Source organism: Tursiops truncatus, chromosome 13 (assembly GCF_011762595.2).
Source record: "Tursiops truncatus isolate mTurTru1 chromosome 13, mTurTru1.mat.Y, whole genome shotgun sequence".
Taxonomy (NCBI): domain Eukaryota; kingdom Metazoa; phylum Chordata; class Mammalia; order Artiodactyla; family Delphinidae; genus Tursiops; species Tursiops truncatus.
The window spans coordinates 14335499-14356450 of record NC_047046.1 but is presented as its reverse complement, the minus strand read 5'-3'; the positions used below and the strand labels follow the sequence as shown (position 1 = coordinate 14356450).

The 20952-nt window shown below is 48.8% G+C and overlaps 1 long non-coding RNA gene across 1 annotated transcript; it reads left to right on the top strand.

Moving 5' to 3' along the window:
* The first annotated feature begins 4276 nt into the window (after positions 1-4276).
* LOC109552584 (uncharacterized) lies at positions 4277-11820 on the top strand. The gene is made up of 3 exons (XR_002179425.2): positions 4277-4471; positions 9989-10053; positions 11683-11820. It is a non-coding gene; the product is annotated as an uncharacterized lncRNA (long non-coding RNA).
* Positions 11821-20952: the final 9132 nt, after the last annotated feature.

Below are 20952 nucleotides of genomic sequence, written 5' to 3'. Positions count from 1 at the left end.
CTGATCTCCTTTTGAGGTTTGGGCCCCTGAAGCTTCTGCGTTTTCAAAGTTAAGCTCATTGCATATCTGCCCCCGCATCAGCTTCTCTGCGCAGCGCCGGTGGACCCCGGTCCTTCTGAGGCCTGCACTGACAGGACCAGCACCCCGGCTGGGGGGCGGGGGGCCGGAGTCCCCCATCGCCCCGCCGAGCCCCGCCCCCAGGGCTGCCCTGCTCCATCGGTCACGTGTGCGTCCCTCCCACCCTCCCGCCTCTACCCTACGTGCGTCTATAATCTTGTGCTCTGGGGAGGGTCCGGGCAGCAGCTGCCTTTGATCAGCCCAACATCTGGGAGACTCGGCACTTCAAGAACGCTGACTGGTGATCAAAGATGGGAACGCTGTGACAGCGGAGACTTGGCAAGGACCCAGCCCGGCTAAATGCACTGGTGGGGGAGGGGAAGGAAGGACAGAGGGAGTTGGGGGGCGGGAGCGAGGAGCAACCCAGGGGCTTGGCGGCGGCGCGGGGGGGGGGGGGGCAGTTAGGAGCATGGGCTTTGCTTCTTGACCTTGACTCGCGGTGCCTCAGTTTCCTCCTCTGCAAAATGGGGATAATAACGTGAGGACAAAATGAGTTCAAAAAAGAAAGAGTACTTAGAACAGAAGCCTGGATCCCAGTTTGAGCTCATAAATGCCAGCTGTTGTGGCCGTGCTATTAGGGCTCTTCTTATTCCTAGAGCCGGGTCTGGGAGGGAACGATAGAGTCTGCGTAGTCCCCAAAGCTGTAGTGCCTACTCATTTGTAATGATCTATTTTGAGCCTCAGTTTCCCCATCAGTAAAATGGAGAACCACACAAGATGTTGGAATTCAGTAAGAATTACTGCTTTCCATTTGACTCATGGAGAAACCGAGGTCTCGAGATGGGAAGTCATGCAACCAGGAACCAGCTCAGAGTTTCACCACCTGGGAGCTCTCCCTAACTGGAGGGTTGGGCTGCTGCTTGGTGGGCCCAATGCTGAGTCACTGTTTTTTTTGCTCAAGCCAAGAATTCTCCCATTATCTCCTACAGGCTGGGTTCAATAACATTACTACCAACAGCACCAGGTTATAATTTTATTTTATTTTATTTTAGGCTTTTGATTTCTTATTAAAGTATAACATACACACAGGGGAATGCACATATCACCACACTGAATTGTCCCAAACCAAACACACCCATGGAACCAACGGCCAAATGGAGAAGCAGAATGTTCCCAGCTGCCCCCTTCCCCAACTCCCAAAACTCCCTCGTGAGCCCTTCCGGTCACTACCCTCTCCATGGAAACTTCTCAAGTTGTTTTTATGCATTGCATGCTCACCAGGAACTAGGAGGGACAGGAAGTGGCCTGGCAGGCACTGGCCTCATCTAAACCTTGCAACAACACTCTGAGGCCAGCCCTGTTAAAGATCCCTATTTTACAGATGAGAAGACAGAGGCACAAAGAGTCTAACAAAATCGCCCAAGGTCACACACTGGTCAGCAAGGCTTCAAAGCTTTAAGCCGTGGCTGCAGGACTGTGAGCTCTTGCTGTTATAGGGATGATGCCTCTTGGAAGTGGGTCAGTAGGGAGAGCGTTTTTAATTTTTGGAGGAGAGGGGGTGTTAGGGAAGAAGCAAGCTTACATACAATAGTTGTGGGATGCATCAGGGCTTTTAGGAAATAGAGCTGTTCAGTGGCCCTGTGGGCTTTTAGGGTTGCTCCTGAGTTCCCAGTAAGCCGTGGCCAGTGGCCTGCTCTGAGGGACTGGAGGCAGCCCCTGGACCTCTCTCCTCTCACCAATTTTTTCCTCCAAGAGCTCCATCAGTTCATAGAGGGGACATGCAGATGCACCAGGGAGAAGCCCACTCCCCTTTCCCTGTGGTTTTAGCCTACAGAATACCTTAGCCTGGGTCTGAAAGCAGAGCTTGAGGCAAGGGTTCATGTGCAGGCATTTGACTTGGGAATTGATCCCAAGGAGCAGGAATGAGGGACAGGGAAGGAAGGAGAGCCAGTGTGGGCATGTGTTACTGATTTGGCCATGGCTACAGGCAACTGGTGTGGCTTCTGCAGGACCTAGGAAGCCTCATGAAATGCATCTCAGAAGCATTCATCCATGGCATAAAGAAGGGAAGCATTTCTCCATTGGCTCCTATCCCCCATGGGTCAAAGTGACCTCACGACTGTTAACTGCCACCCACTTCTAGGTTGCACATTGGTGAACTGGTCCCCACATCAGTGGCAGGGGCAAGAGGGGGGATTGAGTAGATATAAGAGGTGCACAGAAGGTCTGGAACCCTGGATGCCACTCTTCTCAGAGTCCATGGGCTGGGGCTGGCTCATGCCCTCCATAGCCAACTGGTCAACCCCACCCATATCAGTCCTTCCTCCTCCCATCCTCTACTCTAGTGAGCATACTCCCTCCATACCGCCTCTGACAGCACAAGACAGCACCTGCCTGACCTTAGGACATCCTTAAATTGTGTATCCCAAATATTCTCATGTTGAAGTTCTAACCCCTAGTGCCTCAGAATGTGACCTTATTTGGAAACAGGGTCATTGCAGATATAATTCGTTAAGATGAGGTCATGCTGGGGTAGCGTGGGCCCCCAATCCAACATGACTGTTTTCCTTCTACAGAGGGTAACTTTGGACACAGACATGCACGCAGGGCGAACACCACACGAAGATGAAGGTAGCGATCCAGCTGAAACATGTACAAGCCAGGGAATGTTGAAGATTGCCAATCAACCCACCAGGAGCTAAGGGAGAGGCAAAGAACAAACGGATCCTCCCTCAGAGCCTCAGAAGGGACCACCCTTGCCGACAGCTTGATCTTGGACTTCCAGCCTCCAGAACCGTGAGAATAAATTTCTATTATGTCAGCCACCCCGTTTGTGGTACTTGGTTACAGCAGCCTTAACAAACTAGTAAACATCCTAAAATAGAAAAATTGAGCGCTGCCAAGGACAGGAGCTTCTCTTCAGGTGTGTTTTGGGTCATGGGCCAGCCTCATCGTTAAATAAAACAGCAGACCCTCTCTACAAAGATCTCATGTGCACGTAGGATTTTGGAAACAACCTTGGGCAGTCCTCAAATATCCTCAAACCCATCCATGTCTTAAAAGACATTCTGGAGACATGTAACTGCTCAGAGCAGTTTCAGGCAGACATGAGGAAGCATCTCTGAGCTGATTAAGTCAAGTGGATTTGATATACAGATGTTCTTTGTATGAACAACCTTTGTTGAAACATAAATCATGAGAAGGGAGAGAAGCCCAAAACCTTTCATGATGGAAGGAGTGTGAACGGCAAGAACTGTGGGTAAGGGGTTGGCACAAATAATGCCCCTTGAGTCGTGTCACAGCTTCCGGCTCCCAGGAGGGGCCCACCAATGCTGGTCCCTTTCTGCTGGCCCCCAGGAAAGGGAGACATATAAGCAGGATCTGGAACTTGCAGACCAGAAAAAGTTACATGGAGCTGTTCATTTTAACCAGATTACCCAGATTTTCAGCAGATATGCACCATCACTGCTCCATCCAGATTCCCTCCCCCCGCACCCCCACTATTTTATTTTTTGGCATATCTGTGCGATCATCCTCTAGCTTCCGTGACCTTTCGCTCCTGGCATCTGCACCTGGAACTGTCTTTGGAGGTCTGCTCCCAGGCTACCGGCTGCCCTGCCTGCAAACCCAGAAGGCTGAGGTGCCAGGAGATAGACTACACCCCGGGCACCACCCTTAGCTGATGACAGACTGGTCCAGGAGCATGAAAGCTCGGCTTCTTTGCCTCGATGAGTTGAGAGGAGCTCTGAGGTATAATTTACGCTCCCAAGCTCCCCACAGGATCAGGCTAATCTGAGGCTTCGTGGAAACCTCACCCCGGCTTGGCTTCTTCCCTGTCCCCCTTCTGCTTCCCCCATCACCTATTGCTTCCTCCTGGAGCATTTCCTTAATAAATCACATGCAGAAGACTCCTAGTGTCCGTTCCTGCTTCTGCGAGTCTGACATAAGTGGGATGGTTTAGTCCGTTCAGAGGATCCCAAATATCTTCTCAAATATCCTGGACTGTCTCCTGTGGGCCTGACCCAGATTGTGTTTAAGTGATAAGAGGAGAAAGAATAGCAGGAGATATTATTATGAGAAAACTTTTAGTATTAGGGAAAACGTCCTTCCATTCTAAGGTGATCAAAGCAAGAGGTCTGGCAATAAGCCAGAGTTTCTCCATCTTGGCACTATCACCATTTGGGCTTGGGTGATCCTTTGTGGCAGGGGCTGTCCCGGGCATTGGAGGATATTGACCAGTTGTGACCACCAAACATTGGCAGATGCCCTCCAGCTGAGAACCACTGCATTAAACCAAGACCTGAGCGCCGAGTAAGACTTAGGTCAATGGAAGCAGCGTCCTATGCAGAGGAAACAGCCTGTGCGAAGTCCCTGAGGTGGGAAGAACTCGAATCATTGGAAGAAGAGAAGGGAGGTTAGTGTGGCTAAAAGCAGTGAGTGAGCGGGGAGATGGTCCAAGAGGAAGCTGGGAAGGGGGTCAGGGGCCAGATTGCGCAGGGGCTTGAGTGGCAAAGACTTCAGATTTTAACTTAAAAGCAATGGAAAGCCGCAGAAGTGTTTCCCCCCTAATTCGACATGTAATTATTGAATGTCTACTCCATGCCAGATACCATGTAAGTGAAAGTCAGAGGAGGGCTTTCAGAGGAAGAATCACAATGAGTGGTGAGGTCACCTCCGTATATGAAATGGTCATTCCCAGCTCCAGACTCAGGAATGTCATACTGATGTTTTGAAATCAGCCACAGAAATCAGTAAATATTGCAAATCAGGACTTCCCCCACCATGTGCCCCATGGGATCATGTTATCTGCAACCAGAAACAGTTTTACATCTTCCTTTCTAATCTGGTTGCCTTTTCTTTTCTTTTCTTTTCTTTTCTTTTTCCCTCCCTCCCTCCCTCCCTCCCTCCCTCCCTTCCTTCCTTCCTTCTTTCTTTTTTGCCTATTTCCCTGGCTGCAACCTCCAGTACAGTGTTGAATAAACACAGCAGGAGTGACCATCCTTGTCTTTCTCCTGATCTTAGGGAGAGTGGGGAATGCTTTTAATTAGTCTTTCATCGTTAAGCCTGTTGCTTGCTGAGGATTTCTTGTAATCAGGTTGAGGAAGTTTGCTTTTTCCTTTTTCCTCACAAAAGTGTTTGATTCCAGAAGGATCTGCAGAGGAGTTGCCTTGAGCTGACCTTTACTTTGAAAAGCCTCCACTGGCCGTTTAGAGGAGAGTGGCCTGCAGGAGGCCGGAGTGGAGGCAGGGAGGCCAGGGAGCAGGCCGTGAGGGGTGCTGGTGGCCTCAGTGCTGCTGGTGGCCATAGAAAGAAGGGTAGAGCTTCAGGAGCTTCAAGAGATGCGGGAAAGGGGACACCGAAGGGAGTGCACCCGGCCGTATGCATCGTCCTAGGGCAGGATTACTAGAAGCAGAGTCTGAGGTAGGGATTCAGGAGAACTTGATTGATTGCTGGAGACCGCTGGGTCAGGGAGAGGGAGTGAGGCAAGCAGGAAGGGACAGGGATGCGGGCCCAGTCAGGGTGTGGCCTCAGGTGAAGTCTGGCCTCGACCTCACCCTCGGGGGACTCTGGAGCATAACTTGCATTACAGAGTTGCCCCCCAAGTCAGTCAATTATCAGCTGCTCCCAGTAGGTGGGGCACAGCCTCCCAGGGGTGTCCATCTCTGGGCGAAGTGGCTTGATTCAGTCCAGGTCAATTTCCCAGGGAAGGTTGCATGGTTGTGAGTCTCCTGAAGCACTCGGAGAAGCTCAGGGGCAGGTGCATCAGGGATAAAGGGGATGTGGGCGGGGCTTCAGCTCCATCTATCACGTTTTTGGAATGTACATAGGGCTCCATGTGGTGCCTAACAGGTCCAATGGGGTGTGGGACTAGTTTTTGCAAGTGAACCGCCAAAATCCTTGAAAAGATCAGGGGTGGCCTTGGAGTGTGTGTGTTTGGGTTGCCTAACCAACCCAAGTGCTTTTCCCAAGACTGAGGGGTTTCCCAGGATGTAGGACTTTCAGTGCTAACCAGGAGAGTCCCAGGCAGTAGTCACCCTGCTAGTGAAAAGTGACAAGGCACCTATTACATAGGATTATAATAAAATATGCTTTACCTACAGACTGCATGCAGGTGGCACGCCTTTACAAAGTCTATTTCTAGTATTTATGTGGTGATAAACCGAACAGCAGGAAGCATTTTCCAGACATGACCTAAATTTCCTCCTAAAGACATCAGAAGATGGTAGTTTGGTGGTGGTTAATTCAAGCCCCTGTTTTGAAGGTGGGGAGATATTTACAAAGTCCTAAGGTCTCCAGTGCCCAAGTCACATGGCCCATGAGTGAAAGACCCCTCCTCACGCATCTGCTCTCTAACTGCAGTCTGGAAGTTAGAGGGATCCTGGAATTCAGATTTCCCACATATCCCCCCCTTTTTTTTTTTTACCCCAGAATCTCTCTCTCTCTCTCTCTCTAAAAAGAGAGACTGACCGACTTAGATCCTGAAGGTTTCAAATTTCTGCTCCACCAGTGGCTCCAGCCTTGAGTCAGCTCCTTCTACATAGACAGGAGATGCAAATGCCCGTCTTGTGAACTATCTCCCAGACCCTATTCCCTGCTTTGCCAAGATACACAGTCACCACCTCTCCTCCCGAGCCTGGTGCCCAGCTGTCTCGGAGAGAATGAGCCACTTGTGAGTCCTACAGGGCAGCCCTGCCTGAAGTGGTCCATTGGCACGTCCAAGAGCATGACCTCCTCTGCCCTGGGCTCAGCTAGCTCCGGCCAAAGCTGGCCTGACTCTCCCAGGCTCCTGCCCAGGAGAGGCCACACTACCTCCCACTCTGGTCAGAGTTCTGAGTTTTCTTGGAAGCACATGATGACAATTTTCAAAAACCTTATTTGACTTTTTTTCCAAAAAGAGCCTACTAAAACACTCTCACAGCCAAAGGAAATGCATCTCGGTTGGGGACAGCCCATGTTTGGGCAAGCTGATGAGAGATTTTTTTCTCCCTTTTTTTTTTTTCTAATTGAAGTGTAGTTGATTTACAATGTTGTGTCAATCTCTGCTGTACAGAAAAGTGACTCTGTTTTACACATATATACATTCTTTTTTAAAAATATTATTTTCCGTTATGGTTTATCCCAGGAGATTAGATAGAGTTCCCTGTGCTATACAGTAAGACCTTGCTTACTGTATAGTTCTAAATGTTATAGTCCCCTCTGCCTAGTGTTTTGAGAAAGTTGACAGCAACTTGGTTTTCCGTTCTCAGCTTTTAGGGAAGTTTTTATTTCTCCTTTCTTTCTTTCATTAAAGTATAGTTGATTTACAATGTTGTGTTAGTTTCGGGTTTACAGCAAAGTGATTCAGTTTTACATACATATATATATAAATCTATTTGTTTTCAGATTCTTTTCTGTTATGGATTATTACAAGATAATTGAATATAGTTCCCTGTGCTATACAGTAGGTCCTTGTTGGTTATCTACTTTATATATAGTAGTATCTGTTTATCCCAAACTCCTAATTTATCCCTCCCCTTCCCCTTCCCCTTTGGTAACCGTAAGTCTGTCTTCTATGTCTTTGAGTCTGTTTCTGTTTTGTAAATGAGTTCACTTGTATCATTTTTTTTAAGATTCCACATATAAGTGATATCATATGATATTTGTCTTTCTCCGTCCCTTTAGTGACCTCCAGGTCTGTAGATCCTGGGAATATCCCAGTTTATCCCCTCTCCTCCGTAAGACTCTGTCGGCTCATGGTCCCTCCCTTTTGAATGGAATTTGCGTAGGAACCTGTCACAGCAAATGTAGCATGTTGAGGATGGGTGAGGCGTGAAGGCTGAGAGCCTACACCTGAGTCTGTGATGTCCAGAACTGCAGGCGCTTTGCCTGTGTGAGATGAGACAGGAGCAGGGGAGGCTGTCTTCTGCTGCAGACGAAAGTGGTGAAATGGAGCAGCTCCGAATGCCACCTGGGAAACCATCCTCTCCTATTAGCTGCCGTGGCTGAGGCAACCTGGCCAAGTGCATCACGCACATAAAAGTGACCTCAGCCCCCGGTCAGGCCAGATCAAAGACTCAGATTCCTGGGCTAGGAGGTGTCTTAGGCTGGATGCCCCCAGAAGCAGACCCTAAGGCAAGGAATCAAGTGCAAATATGTTTGGGAGCTGATGCCAGGAAGCTCTAGGCAGAGGGGAAGGCACTGAGATGCAACTGGTCAGAGATGGAATCAGGCCTGAGGATCCAGAATCCCTGTCTCTCACTCTCCTTTCCCAGCGGGAAAAGCGCCGGTTTGGTGACTGGGCAGCCCTGTGCTTAAAAACAAAACTAAGTTGTCTGAAATGCAGCGTTGTTTGAATATGTGTATGACATTGTTAGTTTGCTCCAGCTGCCATAACAAAGTCCTTAAACAGAGATGAATTTTCTCACAGTTCTGGAAGTCTAAGATCAAGGTCTCGACAGGTTGGATTCCTCTGAGGCCTCTCTCCTTGGCTTGCAGACGGCCGTCTTCTCTTTGTGTCTTCATATCAGCTGCCCTCTGTGTATGTCTGTCTAAATTTCCTTTTCTTATGAGGACACCAGTCATGTTGGATTAGAGCCCACCCTAATGACCTCCTTTTACTTAATTACCTCTTTAAAGGCCCTGTCTCCAAATGCCAGAGCATTCTGAGGTCCTGGGGGTTGGGAGCTTAACATATAAATTTCTAGGGGACACAATTCTACCCATAACAGATGTTGACACTAGCAATTGGAATGCAAACCGTAGGAACCCTTTTACCCAATATTAGGATGGTTCAGTTTCCAGTTCATCCCTGGGGGTGTATTTATCCTCTACAATGCAGCCATTTACTGTATTTCATTAAGAGACTTGACCTACTGTATAGCACAGGGAACTCTTCTCAATACTCTGTAATGACCTATACGGGAAAAGAATTGAAAAAAGAGTGGATATATGTATAACTGATTCACTTTGCTGTACAGCAAAAAGTAACACAACATTGTAAATCAACTATACTCCAATAAAAAATTTTTTAAAAAGAGACTTCTGGCCTGTGACATCCAGCATATGCCATGCTGAGGCCAGCATCCTGTGAACAGTTACTGAATCCCTGTTGGAATTAGGGGTTTAGGTGAAGGAGGAGGAACAAATGCCAGGTGGCTTCCACGGGCATCGTCTGCAGGGACTGAGATTGCCATAAATCCATAGCTCTCAGACTCAGGTGCACATGAGCGTCATGGGAGGAGCTCTGAATAATGCCGGTGCCCAGGCTCCACCCCTGACCAATTACATCAGATTCCCTGCAGGTGGGACCCGGGCATCAGAATTTTTCAAAGTTTCCCAGGTGATTCCAGTGTACTGCCAAAGCTTGAGAAACACCTTTTTTAGGCTAATGTGTCCCCCAATAATACTTTGTGGTTCAAAGTCAAAGATTTGAGAAGGCTCCCGTCATAAAGAGACTCTGTGATCATTCATATATAATGCAAGTGACTCTTCTTTAAGGGATTTTGGGGGTTTTATTCCCAGGGTGGGGAGGGATTCTTTGCCCTCTACTCAGGCACCAGCAGTAATGTGGTTTACATGTAAGTTGGTCCCATTGCCCCCTCCCTCTGCTTCTCTATATGATCTCTCTGTTGCCCCTACTCTCCACCTCTCCACACCGTCTTGCCATCCTTCTCCATTCTGTTCTGCGTCCTGCAAGGCTGACCTATATGAACCATCAAGGGGTCCCCCTACACTTGGCTTCTGGCTGATTCTGGCCATAATGGAGCCTTGCCAGGAGAAAAGAAAAGGGAGAATGAAATCGGGGTATTGACTTGTGTGGCTCCCTCCCTGGGAGGTTGTCTTGGGATGACTGAAGTTTCCTCCTTCATGAAAGCCATGAAAATAATGTGATATGTTTTTAACCGTATGCTCTTCAGCCAGAGTCTTGAAGCTTATTTGTGTGTTTAACCAGAGATGAACAGGTGATCAAGAGGCGTTCGTGGCACACCAGCACCAAGCTGAGACCCTCCCGTCCAGGTAATCCCAAAGATGGAATGGGAATAAACGAATGAGTTAGTGAACGTGGAATCGACTTTCCCAATGTTATTTGATGCTGTGCCCATGCAATAGATCCCTTCCTGAATCCCCCGTGGGAGACGATGCACATATAGTTTAAAATGTACCTGGGTTTTGGTTTAATCAGGTCTCATAAGACACGCAGACACAGCCATTGACTACCATGAAGGAAAGCATTTATACTCAGAACTTCCGAGAAGCAGGAGGCATGGCATGGCACTGCGGGGCCATGGGCATGCACCAGGGTCTGTCAGGAGGCAGAGTCAGTGAGCGGAAAACGTGGGCAAGAGCTTTTCCTGTGATTTCATCGGGAAAGGCGGGGCAAAACAAGGCACAGTAAGCAGGCTCAAGATTGGCTACTTTGAGTAATTTCAGCAGGTTCTGGGGCATAGGGACTGTCCCTAGTTGCCTGGTACCTGGCCCTGGGGGTGATTAGGGCAGGGGGATAGTCACCTGGAGTGTGAGAGCCCAGTAAAGGAGAAGGTTGGCGTGTGGGCTCTGGACTGGTTGGTTTGCACAGATACACTTGCAGGCAAGTCCTTTACTGTCTCTAGGAATCAGCTAGCCCTGGGCGGGACGGTCTCTCCAGAGTAAGTATGGCTTCCCAACATCAAAACATCAGAAAATATAGCAAATGAAAAAATGTGATTAATACACCTGCCTCGCAGCAACCTTGCAGAGAGGGACAGGGAAGGCAGGGTGACCTCCCCCCACCCCCAGGCCAGGTGGAGGTCTGGTTAAATTCCACCTATCGTAAAAGTGGTCATGGAGTTGCTAATGTCCCCAAGTGGCACTTGTTCCCCAGAGACCAGAACCAGCCAAGGGCTGGGGAAAGGGAAAGGAAGGAAATGAAGAGCAGGGAGACACAGATGACCAAGGAGCACCACGTCCTATCAGACAGACAGCTGGAGAAGACGAGGTGGCCAGCTGACAATCACAGAATGGGCAAACCCTGCCAGAGACCTGATAGTCCAGAGGTTCCCGGTGTCCGAGACCACCCAGGACCCGGCTAGCATCCACGGAAGGAGAGATGGATGGCAGGGAAGAGAGAGAGGAAAACAGGTCCTGAAGTGTCTGGGTGGAGAATCCTGAGCTGTTCTGCAGTCTCACTGTTCGGATAGGAATGCTGAACCAGAGAGGGGAAGGGACTCGCCCAGGGTCACACGACGAGGGCAGGGAAGAGCGGGGACTGGGACTCTGGTCTTTCAGTGACAGAGGCATCCCTGTGGGTCCCCCATATTTCCTTTCTATATGCAGCTGAACCCTACTGTAGGTACTGCCTGGGTTTCCAGCTTCCCCTAGAGATGTGAGATGAGAGCTCATCAGCTCTGCGCTGGCCCCTTCCAACATGTTCCCATCACCTGAGTCCGGGGCAGAACCTTTCTCTGCTTTTGGCTTATTTTGGGTTCACACACAAACCCAGCCCCAGTACCTTAGCTCCCTGAAGCTGCCCCTTAGTGTAATTAACTAGTGCCAAGGCCTGGCACTTGTTATGTGCTGGGTACCCATTTGAATGTGTCCGTGCTTTATCTCACTTGCCCCTCACTATAACCCTAGAGGCTAAGTTTTATTATTATTTCCATTTTACAGAGAAGGAGACTCAGATCCATTCTGCAGATATTTCCAGAAAGAAGAACAAGTGAAGGTCCTCTTCCAGATACTGGGTTCAACGTGCGTATTCGAGTTGCTTCCATATCATGAACTTCTTTCCATTAAACGCAAGCTGCTAGGCACTTAATATACACGATGCCATCTCATCTTTGCAACAACGTCATGAAATTGACACCATCAGTATCCCCATTTAACAGATGAGGCAGAAAGAGGTGATGTGTCTTACTCAAGGTGACGTGGCCACCCAGAGGCGAAGCTGCGGTGTGAACCTAGGGCTTCCTATGGCACGGTGACTCAGTAACCTATGCAGTGCAGAATGCAACTTCTCAGCCCCACCTCTTTTCCTTTCCATCTCCCTTTCTGCTCCAGCATCCCATTGCCATGGAAACCAGCTGCATGCAGCTATAGCCAGACAGAACCTCACCTCATCTGTCTTTCTCACCTTTTGCTTTCTTCTCTGGGCTTCTCTGCCCACAGCAAGAAATCCTCCTACCATGTGGACACCTACACATACTTGGAAAATCCAGGAGTTAACATTCTCCGGGAAAACCCTTGACTCACGGGGTCAAAAGCTGGTGGATTAATACTCCCCATACCCTCCTCCTGTGACTTGGGTGGAAATATTTGAGGTGTGTTCTACGTGGCTCCTCAGAGGGGGCCCGGGTGGGACTGAGCCCAGGTGTCTTTAGGGCACCCAGCTCAATAATGCACCTTTGAGTTGGCTTTTCCTCATCCCTATTTCACCCATCCGGTCCCTCCTCAGACCACCCACTGCTCCAGCTACCCGGGATCACTTCCCAAAATAACCTTCATCTTGGGCTCTGACTTGAGGGTACCTCCAGTAAGAAAGTTAACACTGTTCATCTATTTCACAGTCTTCCTCAGCATCTGACCCATGAGGCTTTCTGTTCTCAGGCACTGTGGGAGCCTTTCGTTTTCTCCATGATCCTAAGGTAATTCTTATTTTCCCCTCGGTACAGATGAAGAAGTGACGGTTCAGAAGGGTTAAGTCACTTGCTCATCTGGTGTCAATGACTTCATGGGGGTTTTGGGAAGTTTCCACGATTTGAGACTCACTATTTGCTGGACACGTGCTTTTCTCCCTCGGACTCTGCAATTCTTATGAGCTCACTAAAAAAGAGCACGATGACTCTCAGAAGCTGGGCTTTAAGATGTTTGAGAATCTTCGGAATCAGTGGTTCTCAGCTTGGGGTGATCCACCACCGCCCCTGCCCCTGGTGACCTGGGGACATCTGACAACGTCTGGAGCCGTATTTGGTTGTCACAACTCGGGGTGGGGTAGCTACAAGGGTGGTAGGCGGAATAATGCCCCTCCGCCCTGCCCCAAAGATGTCCGTCTATCAATCCCTAGAAACTGTGAATATGTTACAAGGCAAAGGGGAACGAAGGGTTCCACATGCCATTAAGGTTGCCTGTTGGCTGACCTTAAAAGAGAGAGATACTTTTGGATTATCTGGGTGGGCAAATGGAATCACAAGGGTCCTTAAATGGGGAAGAGAGGCAGCAGAAGAGAGGCAGAGGAAATGTGACCATGGGCCAGAAATCAGAGACACGCGTTGTCGCTGGTTTGAAGACAGAGCCAGGGAATGTGGGTGGCCTCTCAGAGCAGGAAGAGGCAAGACAATGGACGCTCCGCTTGAGCTTCCAGAAAGGAATGCAGCCCCGCTGACACCTTGACCTTCACCCAGTCAGACCCTTGTCGGACATCTGATCTAAACAACTGTGAGATAATAAATGTGTGTGGTTTAAGCTGCTGTGTGGATGGTGCAATAGCAGCAATAGAAACTGAATGTGACTGGCATTCAGAGAGGCCCGGGATGCTGCCACACGTCCTCCCATGCCTGGGACAGCCCCCATCTCCAAGACTCATCCAGGCCTTGTTGTATGAACACATGATCATGGGTTTTAGTTTACATGGTATGCTTCAGATCTTTACTTAACTTTTTTTCTCCCAGAAACTTTCTTTAATTATCATAGCTGGAAGTAATCTCTCCCTCCTTTGAAGACCTAGATCCTGCATCTCAATTATGATGTGTACCACATTCTCTTTACTATGAGAGTGATACTTGTTGTTTTCATATCTCTTTAACCAGATAGTAAAGCTCTCTGTGGTCCCAGACTCTGTTGTACCCTTTCCTGGGACTGCTGTCCCCTTCCCCAGTGCCTGGATCAACCCCCCGCCCCACACGTTACAGTCCTGCTGCTGGAGTCGTTCAGTCCTGGACTCAAAGCCCATCTCAGCCACTGGCTCAGCTATTAGTTTCTGGACAGTGCACACATTATTCATGCCCACTAAACCACGGTTTTCTCAATTGAAAACGGGAATAACATATTCCACAGAGGGCTAGGGTGAGTATTGAATGTGGTGATGTTTCCCAAATGACCTAGTCAGTTACTTGACACGTGGTAAATATTCAGTGATGGTTAGTTTTCTTTCAATACACAGTGTGCGATAAATAAATGCTTGCAGAACAAGTGAATAAATGAATTAATGAATGACCACCTGGCAAAAAAAAAGAGAGAGAACTATTCCAGCCCCAAATGTCCATAGTTTCAAAGCTGAGAAGTTTAGGGATTATAAACATTGGTTGGGGCTGGAGGGAGTCAGAGGTCCCATTGGGAATTGAATGAACGTTAGAAGCTTCTGCCCAGATTAGCATCTCACAGGCATGTGTACACATGTACACTTCTGCATTCAGTTTCAGGGGGTTCGGGGAAGCCGCTTGGAGTCCACAGGCTCAGGTTAAGAACTTCTGTTCTAGAAGAAGAGCATGCGCAAACTCTTCCCAGGTGCCTGGTGGGAGGGATAACCTGGAACAACGGGGAATCCTATGCAATGCTGTGGAAGCTGAGGGGAGGGGCACCTGGACTTCGATCCCAGCTCAGGAGAGAGACCCGATATATACATGGGCAGGACCGTGATTAAAAGCCAACACTTTTTGCAAAGACATTTTTCTTTTTTGTTTTTCACAATCAAATCAGAGATAATCTGGTGTACTATTGAATAAAAGTCTAACTATCATCACATACCTTTCTAGTGACAATTAATAATAATGGTTGTGTGCATATAATAAGATGAAATAGGAAAAAGACAATGATGGAGTTTGGATGGGATAAACCTCACCGTGTTGTTGTGATGTTCAAATGAGTTCATTGATGGAAAGCATTTTGACATTGAGTCTCTACAGGAAATTGTTCTTACACCTGATTATGTTCAAGTGTGCTGTTGGGATTTACACGAGACTCACACACCTGTATAGACTATGGAACGTGTGCATATGTAGCATGGGGCCATCCGCCATGGAAGCTTGTAGTTACATGATGCCCAGTGGCTCCCATCCCCACCAACCACCTCTGTGTCAAGATTCCACCCGTTGGGGCAAATGGACCCCATTTTGTGCACCATTTAATTAGGAAAACAATCCTTTTCCCCTAAACTCTCTGGTGGGCTGCACATCAGGGAATGTTTATTTGCCTGTGAACAAAAGAATCAAGGAGTCAGACCTGTTTTTGTAGACAGAGCAGCAGTTGAATGAATTAGTGCACAAGGAATAGATTCTGAGTTGGATTAGACACAGTTCCATGTGGGGACACATCTCCTGGACCAGGGTGCTGAAATGCCATTGTATGACAGGGTTCTGAGTGTAAAGAAGAAATTGGTACAACACAGTATGGGGGCTTGGAGACAGAAGCCATTGCCAGATGTTTGGAAAGGGGAACCCTGGAAGGCTTCACAGAGGTGGTGACATCGAAGATAAATCTTGGACGACAAATGCAAAATACTCAGGGACAAAGAAGAGAAGGGACAGTGCAGACACAGGGAGTATCACGTGTGTAATTATGATTTTCAGATCTCCCAGACAGCCCAAGGGAGAGATGAGAATACATAGTTTTTCCCAATGTGTGGTATACTTACCACTGGAGGCATAATAAAAATACAACAAAGGAAAAAGGTTTCATTTTTACCTTCTGTTTGTGACTAATAATACTGGTTTTCCATTTTATTGTACTGATAAAAAATTAAGTATTTATTATTATTATTTTTGTGGCTGCACAGCATGGCTTGCAGGATCTTGGTTCCCTGACCAGGGATCGAACCTGTGTCCTCGGCAGTGAAAGCGCAGAGTCCTAACCTTTGGACTGCCAGGGAATTCCCAAAATTAAGTATTTAAAAAATAAAGGGCTTCCCTGGTGGCGCAGTGGTTGAGAGTCCGCCTGCCGATGCAGGGGACACAGGTTCGTGCCCCGGTCCGGGAAGATCCCACATGCCGCGGAGCGGCTGGGCCCGTGAGCCACGGCCGCTGAGCCTGCGCGTCCGGAGCCTGTGCTCCGCAACGGGAGAGGCCACAACAGTGAGAGGCCCGCGTACCGCAAAAAAATAAAAATAAAAAAATAAAGTAGGGACTTCTCTGGCGGTCCAGTGGTTAAGGCTCTGCGCTTCCAATGCAAGGGGCATGGGTTCAATCCCTTGTCGGGAAAATAAGATCCCACATGCCACGTGGCATGGCAAAAATATTTAAAAAATAAAGTAAAAAAGGTCAGTCCATTTAAAGGAGGAAAATCAGACGTAAACAATTTGGTGTGACAGAATTCTTAAAATGGTAGACAAATGCCAGTCCGTTTTATCTACAGCTGTATAACAGTCTACTCCCAAAGTTGGTGGCCTAGAACACCATTTTATTTTGCTCACGGTTTTGTGGGTCAGAGATTCAGGAAGGGGTGAGCTGGGCATTTTCTCTTTGATTCACTTGGGTCTGCTGGGGTGGCTGGGACAGCAGCATGGCTCTTTGTTCATATCTGGAGCCTCAGAGCTCTGTTGCCTACCCCACTCTCCACGTGCTGTCTTATTCCCCAGGGCCTCCCCGTGTAGCTTGGGCTTCCTCACAGCATGGAGGCAGCGACTTGTAGCAAGTGTTCTGGAGACTCAGGGGGCAGGTGCAAGGCCTCTTATGACCTCTTAGGATAGCTTTGACTATCCTGATCAAATTAGTCCCTAAGGCCAGCCCAGATTCCAGGCGAGGAATATAAGACTCCATCTCTCCATGGAGCAGCCATCCTTAAACCATCACACAGGCGTCATGTTCTCTAAGTCCGTCCTGAGCTCACACTCTGTTTTCCACGTCTCTGTGTTCTGTGAATCTCGTAGCATTTAAATTCAGCCTTGCACATGGGTGTCCTCGGTGTAGCCCCAATTTAGGTAGCAAACCCCTGGTGGGTGGAGTTATGGTTTAAACCTCTGGCTGGCTAGGCAGAGAGCAGGCTGAGCTCTCCTCCCTCCCCCATCTTTTCCCGATGATGAGAATCCTTCTTAGGAGTCTTGGGAGAACAGAGTGGGAGCTGGGCATCGGGTCCTATTGGAAGCCTCCTCCTTTTCCTCTTGCCCTTGCTGTCACTTCTGAGTTATTCTCAGAAGTAAAAGCCCTCTATGCCCACCTGGTCCTCTCTCAGGCAGCCAGGAGCGCAAGCATAGACAGCTGGGCTGCTCAGGCAGAAACAGGACCCCGGAATCAGGGAAGCAGAAACCTTCAGCTGCTGGGAAAGGACGGAGATGAGTACACGGAAGCTGGAGGGTGCTGAGGGCAGGGGGCTGTGTTCATCTCCCCGAGGCCTCTGGGAAACTCTTTTCATCCCCCTCCCAAATCCCTCCAGCATGCTAGCCCACCTCTGTGCTGATGCCCCTCCATCAGAAACGAAGTCGTAAAGAATCAGGGAATCCAGTGACAGGAGGGGCATCATACGTGGGATCAGAGGGTTTGGGTTTGAGGACCGGCTCTGGCTTAGTCTGCCAGCATCACTGTTGAGTGCTTAAGGATAATAATGATGGTGATGAGGGGCTTTAAGTGTTTATGATGATGGATGAATGCCTTCTAAGTGCTTTACTTGTATCAACTCCTTTAATCCTCATAACACACCTATGAGGCATGGAGTTTTAGTACCTCCACTGTACAGTTGAAGAATTGAAGGCTAAGATTTATGTGTATGTGGGGAGCATGGAGAGAGAGAGAGATGGATGGATGGGGGAGGGAGGAAGGGAGGGAGAGAGAGAGAAAGGGAAAGATAGGGAGAGGGAGAGAAGACATAGCCATCTATCCATCTATCCACCTGCCCATCCGTCCATCCATCGTCTACCTATCTAAGAGACAGAGACAGATAGACGCTGATTGGGAAGAACTTGTTGCTTTTTGGCTAAGTATGGGCAAAAGTGGTTCAATTTATCTTTCTTCCTTGGAAGGGGCGTCTAGGGCCCATGACTGGGGGCATGTGGGCTCAGGGGCCCAAGTGTTCACAGAAGGCGCACAACAGCCCCAGAGGAATAGACTCTAGAAAAAGTGTGGGAGTTTGAGTCCCGGCTTTGCCGATTACGGCGTGGATTTGGGGAGAGCTATTCAGCTAACTGTGCCTCTCTTCCGTTATCAGGCTGGAGAGTTTGACATGACGCCTCAAGCACAGTGCCTCGTACTATGTAGTAAGTGCTCAATAAATAAGGTGAGTGCTTCGCTCAAAAAGTAACGCCTGGTTTAACTTTAGGATGCCTCATGGTACCCCCTCCCTCCTCCATGGAGAAGTCAAGGGGCTTATAACAAACATCAGTGGGGTGCGGGGGTAAAAATAATTACACCTGCATTTCACGGGGTGTCTAGGGCAGCATGCAAGATCCCCTGGTATCTTGTTCTCATCAGGATTTGGATTCAGGAGGGCTGGACTGAGACCAGGGACTCGGCCCCGTGGTCCACACACCAGCCTTTGCGACCAAGGGCTGGGGCAGCATCTCAAATCCAGGACTAGCTTGCAGTGGGTGATTGTTGGCAGAGAGACTGGGGAGGCGGTAGGACCAGGACACCCCTGCATTTCTCAAATTATTATGCCAGGGTCCTGCCGCCCAGATGGCCTACTCTAACCTGGAATGCCCTCTTTTTCCATTGAAGGTGTGGTCCTGTGTTAGGATGCAGGGCAGAGGTGGCAGAACGGGAGGAGAGCAGGCTTTGAATCCAGACAGATCTGGCTTCAAACCCTCAGTCCTCCGCTTAGCAGCTGTGTGAACTTTGGTGGAATTACTGCCTCTCTCTGAACCTCAGTGTCTTCCCAGGTAAGAGAGGGGAAAGGAAGTGCCCAAGGTCTCACAAAGAGCAAGGGCAGCCTTCTAACACCCACGCACAACTTTTACCAGGTCTGTAGGTAGGTTCCTACTGTCCTATGAAATATCAGTCAGTTGATTGTTGGATGGGTTTAAAAATGCTTCTGCAGGAAGAGGTGGCAGGCTAGGTTAGTAGAAAGCCTACCTAATGGTCTGGAAGGAAGAAGATGCCACAGTGGGCGGGGCTTGCTGGCTAGAGCCAGTGGCTACCCGCTTGCCTGAGGATGGAGCTGCTGACGGAGTGTGAGGCAGGGCTGGATTTCTTGAAACACCTGCAGGGCACCTACCAAGTGTCAGGCAGTGGGTGTGACAGCATCCCAGGTGGGGGACATTCTAAAATGCATACGGGTGTTTCCCCTGGGGGCTTTCAAACTTCCCACCCCTTCTCCAGATTTTACCCTTACCACGTTCCACACCGATGCTGAGGACAGGCTTAGAGGAAGGACAGGTCCCTGGATGAGCCACATACAGTGTGAGTTTTGCCTGTTCCCTTCACCTCCAGTGGGCAGGGTTCAAGAGGCAGGTTGTTGTCCCATTTAACAGAAGCAACATCGAGGCGTGTTGTGTCTACAAGATTGAAATCCTTGTCACGTTGGCAGCCACTGGCCCAGATCAGAGAACTGACCCAACCCCCAGAAAGGTGTCCCCAGACGATCTTGCCCTTCCACTTCCAGTGGGGGCTGCAAAGTCCCCACTGGAAGGATTTTTAGCTGCAGGTCATGAAGGGACTTTGAGGAACCAGAGTGCAGTGACTCGCCTTCTGTCGGACACAACTGAGTCCTTTGAAGCTCATCTAGTCCAACCTCATTTTATAGGTTGGGTGGACTGAGGCCCCCCCCATGGAAGGCTTTCTTCTGTAATAGTATGATAAAAAGAATTTTTAATCTTTTCGTAGGACAGTGTTTTTCTCCAGAGGAAAAATAAAGCATTTAGGCTTATCAAATGTGGAAAATGCAAATAAGAAGGATATTAAAAATTGCCTATAATTAATCTTACCATTCAGGTATAACCACGCAACATTGATTTAATATATGACTCAAAGGACGTAACATGTAGACTGTGTCTATTAAAGATGGATCAGCCGTACATGATTGTTTCCCGCCCAATTTTTCAAGAACCTTTTCAACGGACTCTTTCCAAATCCTTCAAAGAGCTGTGACATCAGGTTGAATGGCCTCTTTTTTTTTTTTTTTTTTTTTTTGCGGTACGTGGGCCTCTCACCATTGTGGCCTCTCCCGCTGTGGAGCACAGGCTCCGGACGCGCAGGCTCAGAGGCCATGGCTCACGGGGCCAGCCGCTCTGCAGCATGTGGGATCTTCCAGGACCGGGGCACGAACCCGTGTCCCCTGCATCGGCAGGCGGACTCTCAACCACTGCACCACCAGGGAAGCCCTGAATGGCCTCTTGAATTGCATCAGATAAATGAATCAATTGAACCAATCTCTTGTTGTGGCACATTTGTGTTGTTTTAATTTTTCACCTTCTTATAGATGCTGGGATGGAATAGCTGAGTCGCATTCATGGGAGCCTCTCTCTTCTCTCCGCACAGGGGGAGAAACAATCCCTCCTACCCCTCTCTCCTCTTCCCCATCAATCGTGCCCTTTTCTGTTGGAGTTGTTTTCAAGTGAGGCAGAATTTTGCCACAAGGGGTCCTTCATACTCTTTAGGCGGAAGCAACCCTTTGTTCAGAGTAGAAAGGGATTTGGTGCCTGAGAAACTCTGGTTTGCAGCTCAGCTCTGACACTCGCTCTCTCCGAGGCTTTGGACAAGGGATTCGACCTCTATGCATCTCAGTTTTCCTGTCTGAGGACTGGGGAGAGCACTCCCTTGAACCACATTATCTAAGCATCATAGCCACCTTGAAAGGAAAGCGTTGGGCATGGTGCCCGGTGCACGGCGAGTGCTGGGTAAGTGACAGCTCCTTATAATGTGCTCAGTTCTGCTGCCCAATTCCTGGAAAATGAGAATTAGAAGAGTCCCCAGATCATGGGGGTCGTGGGCAGGATTAAATGAGATAGTACACGTAATGTGCCAAGCCAGGAGTTTCAGTTGATTGAATTGTTAACTTTTTAACCGTTAATAAATAATTTTG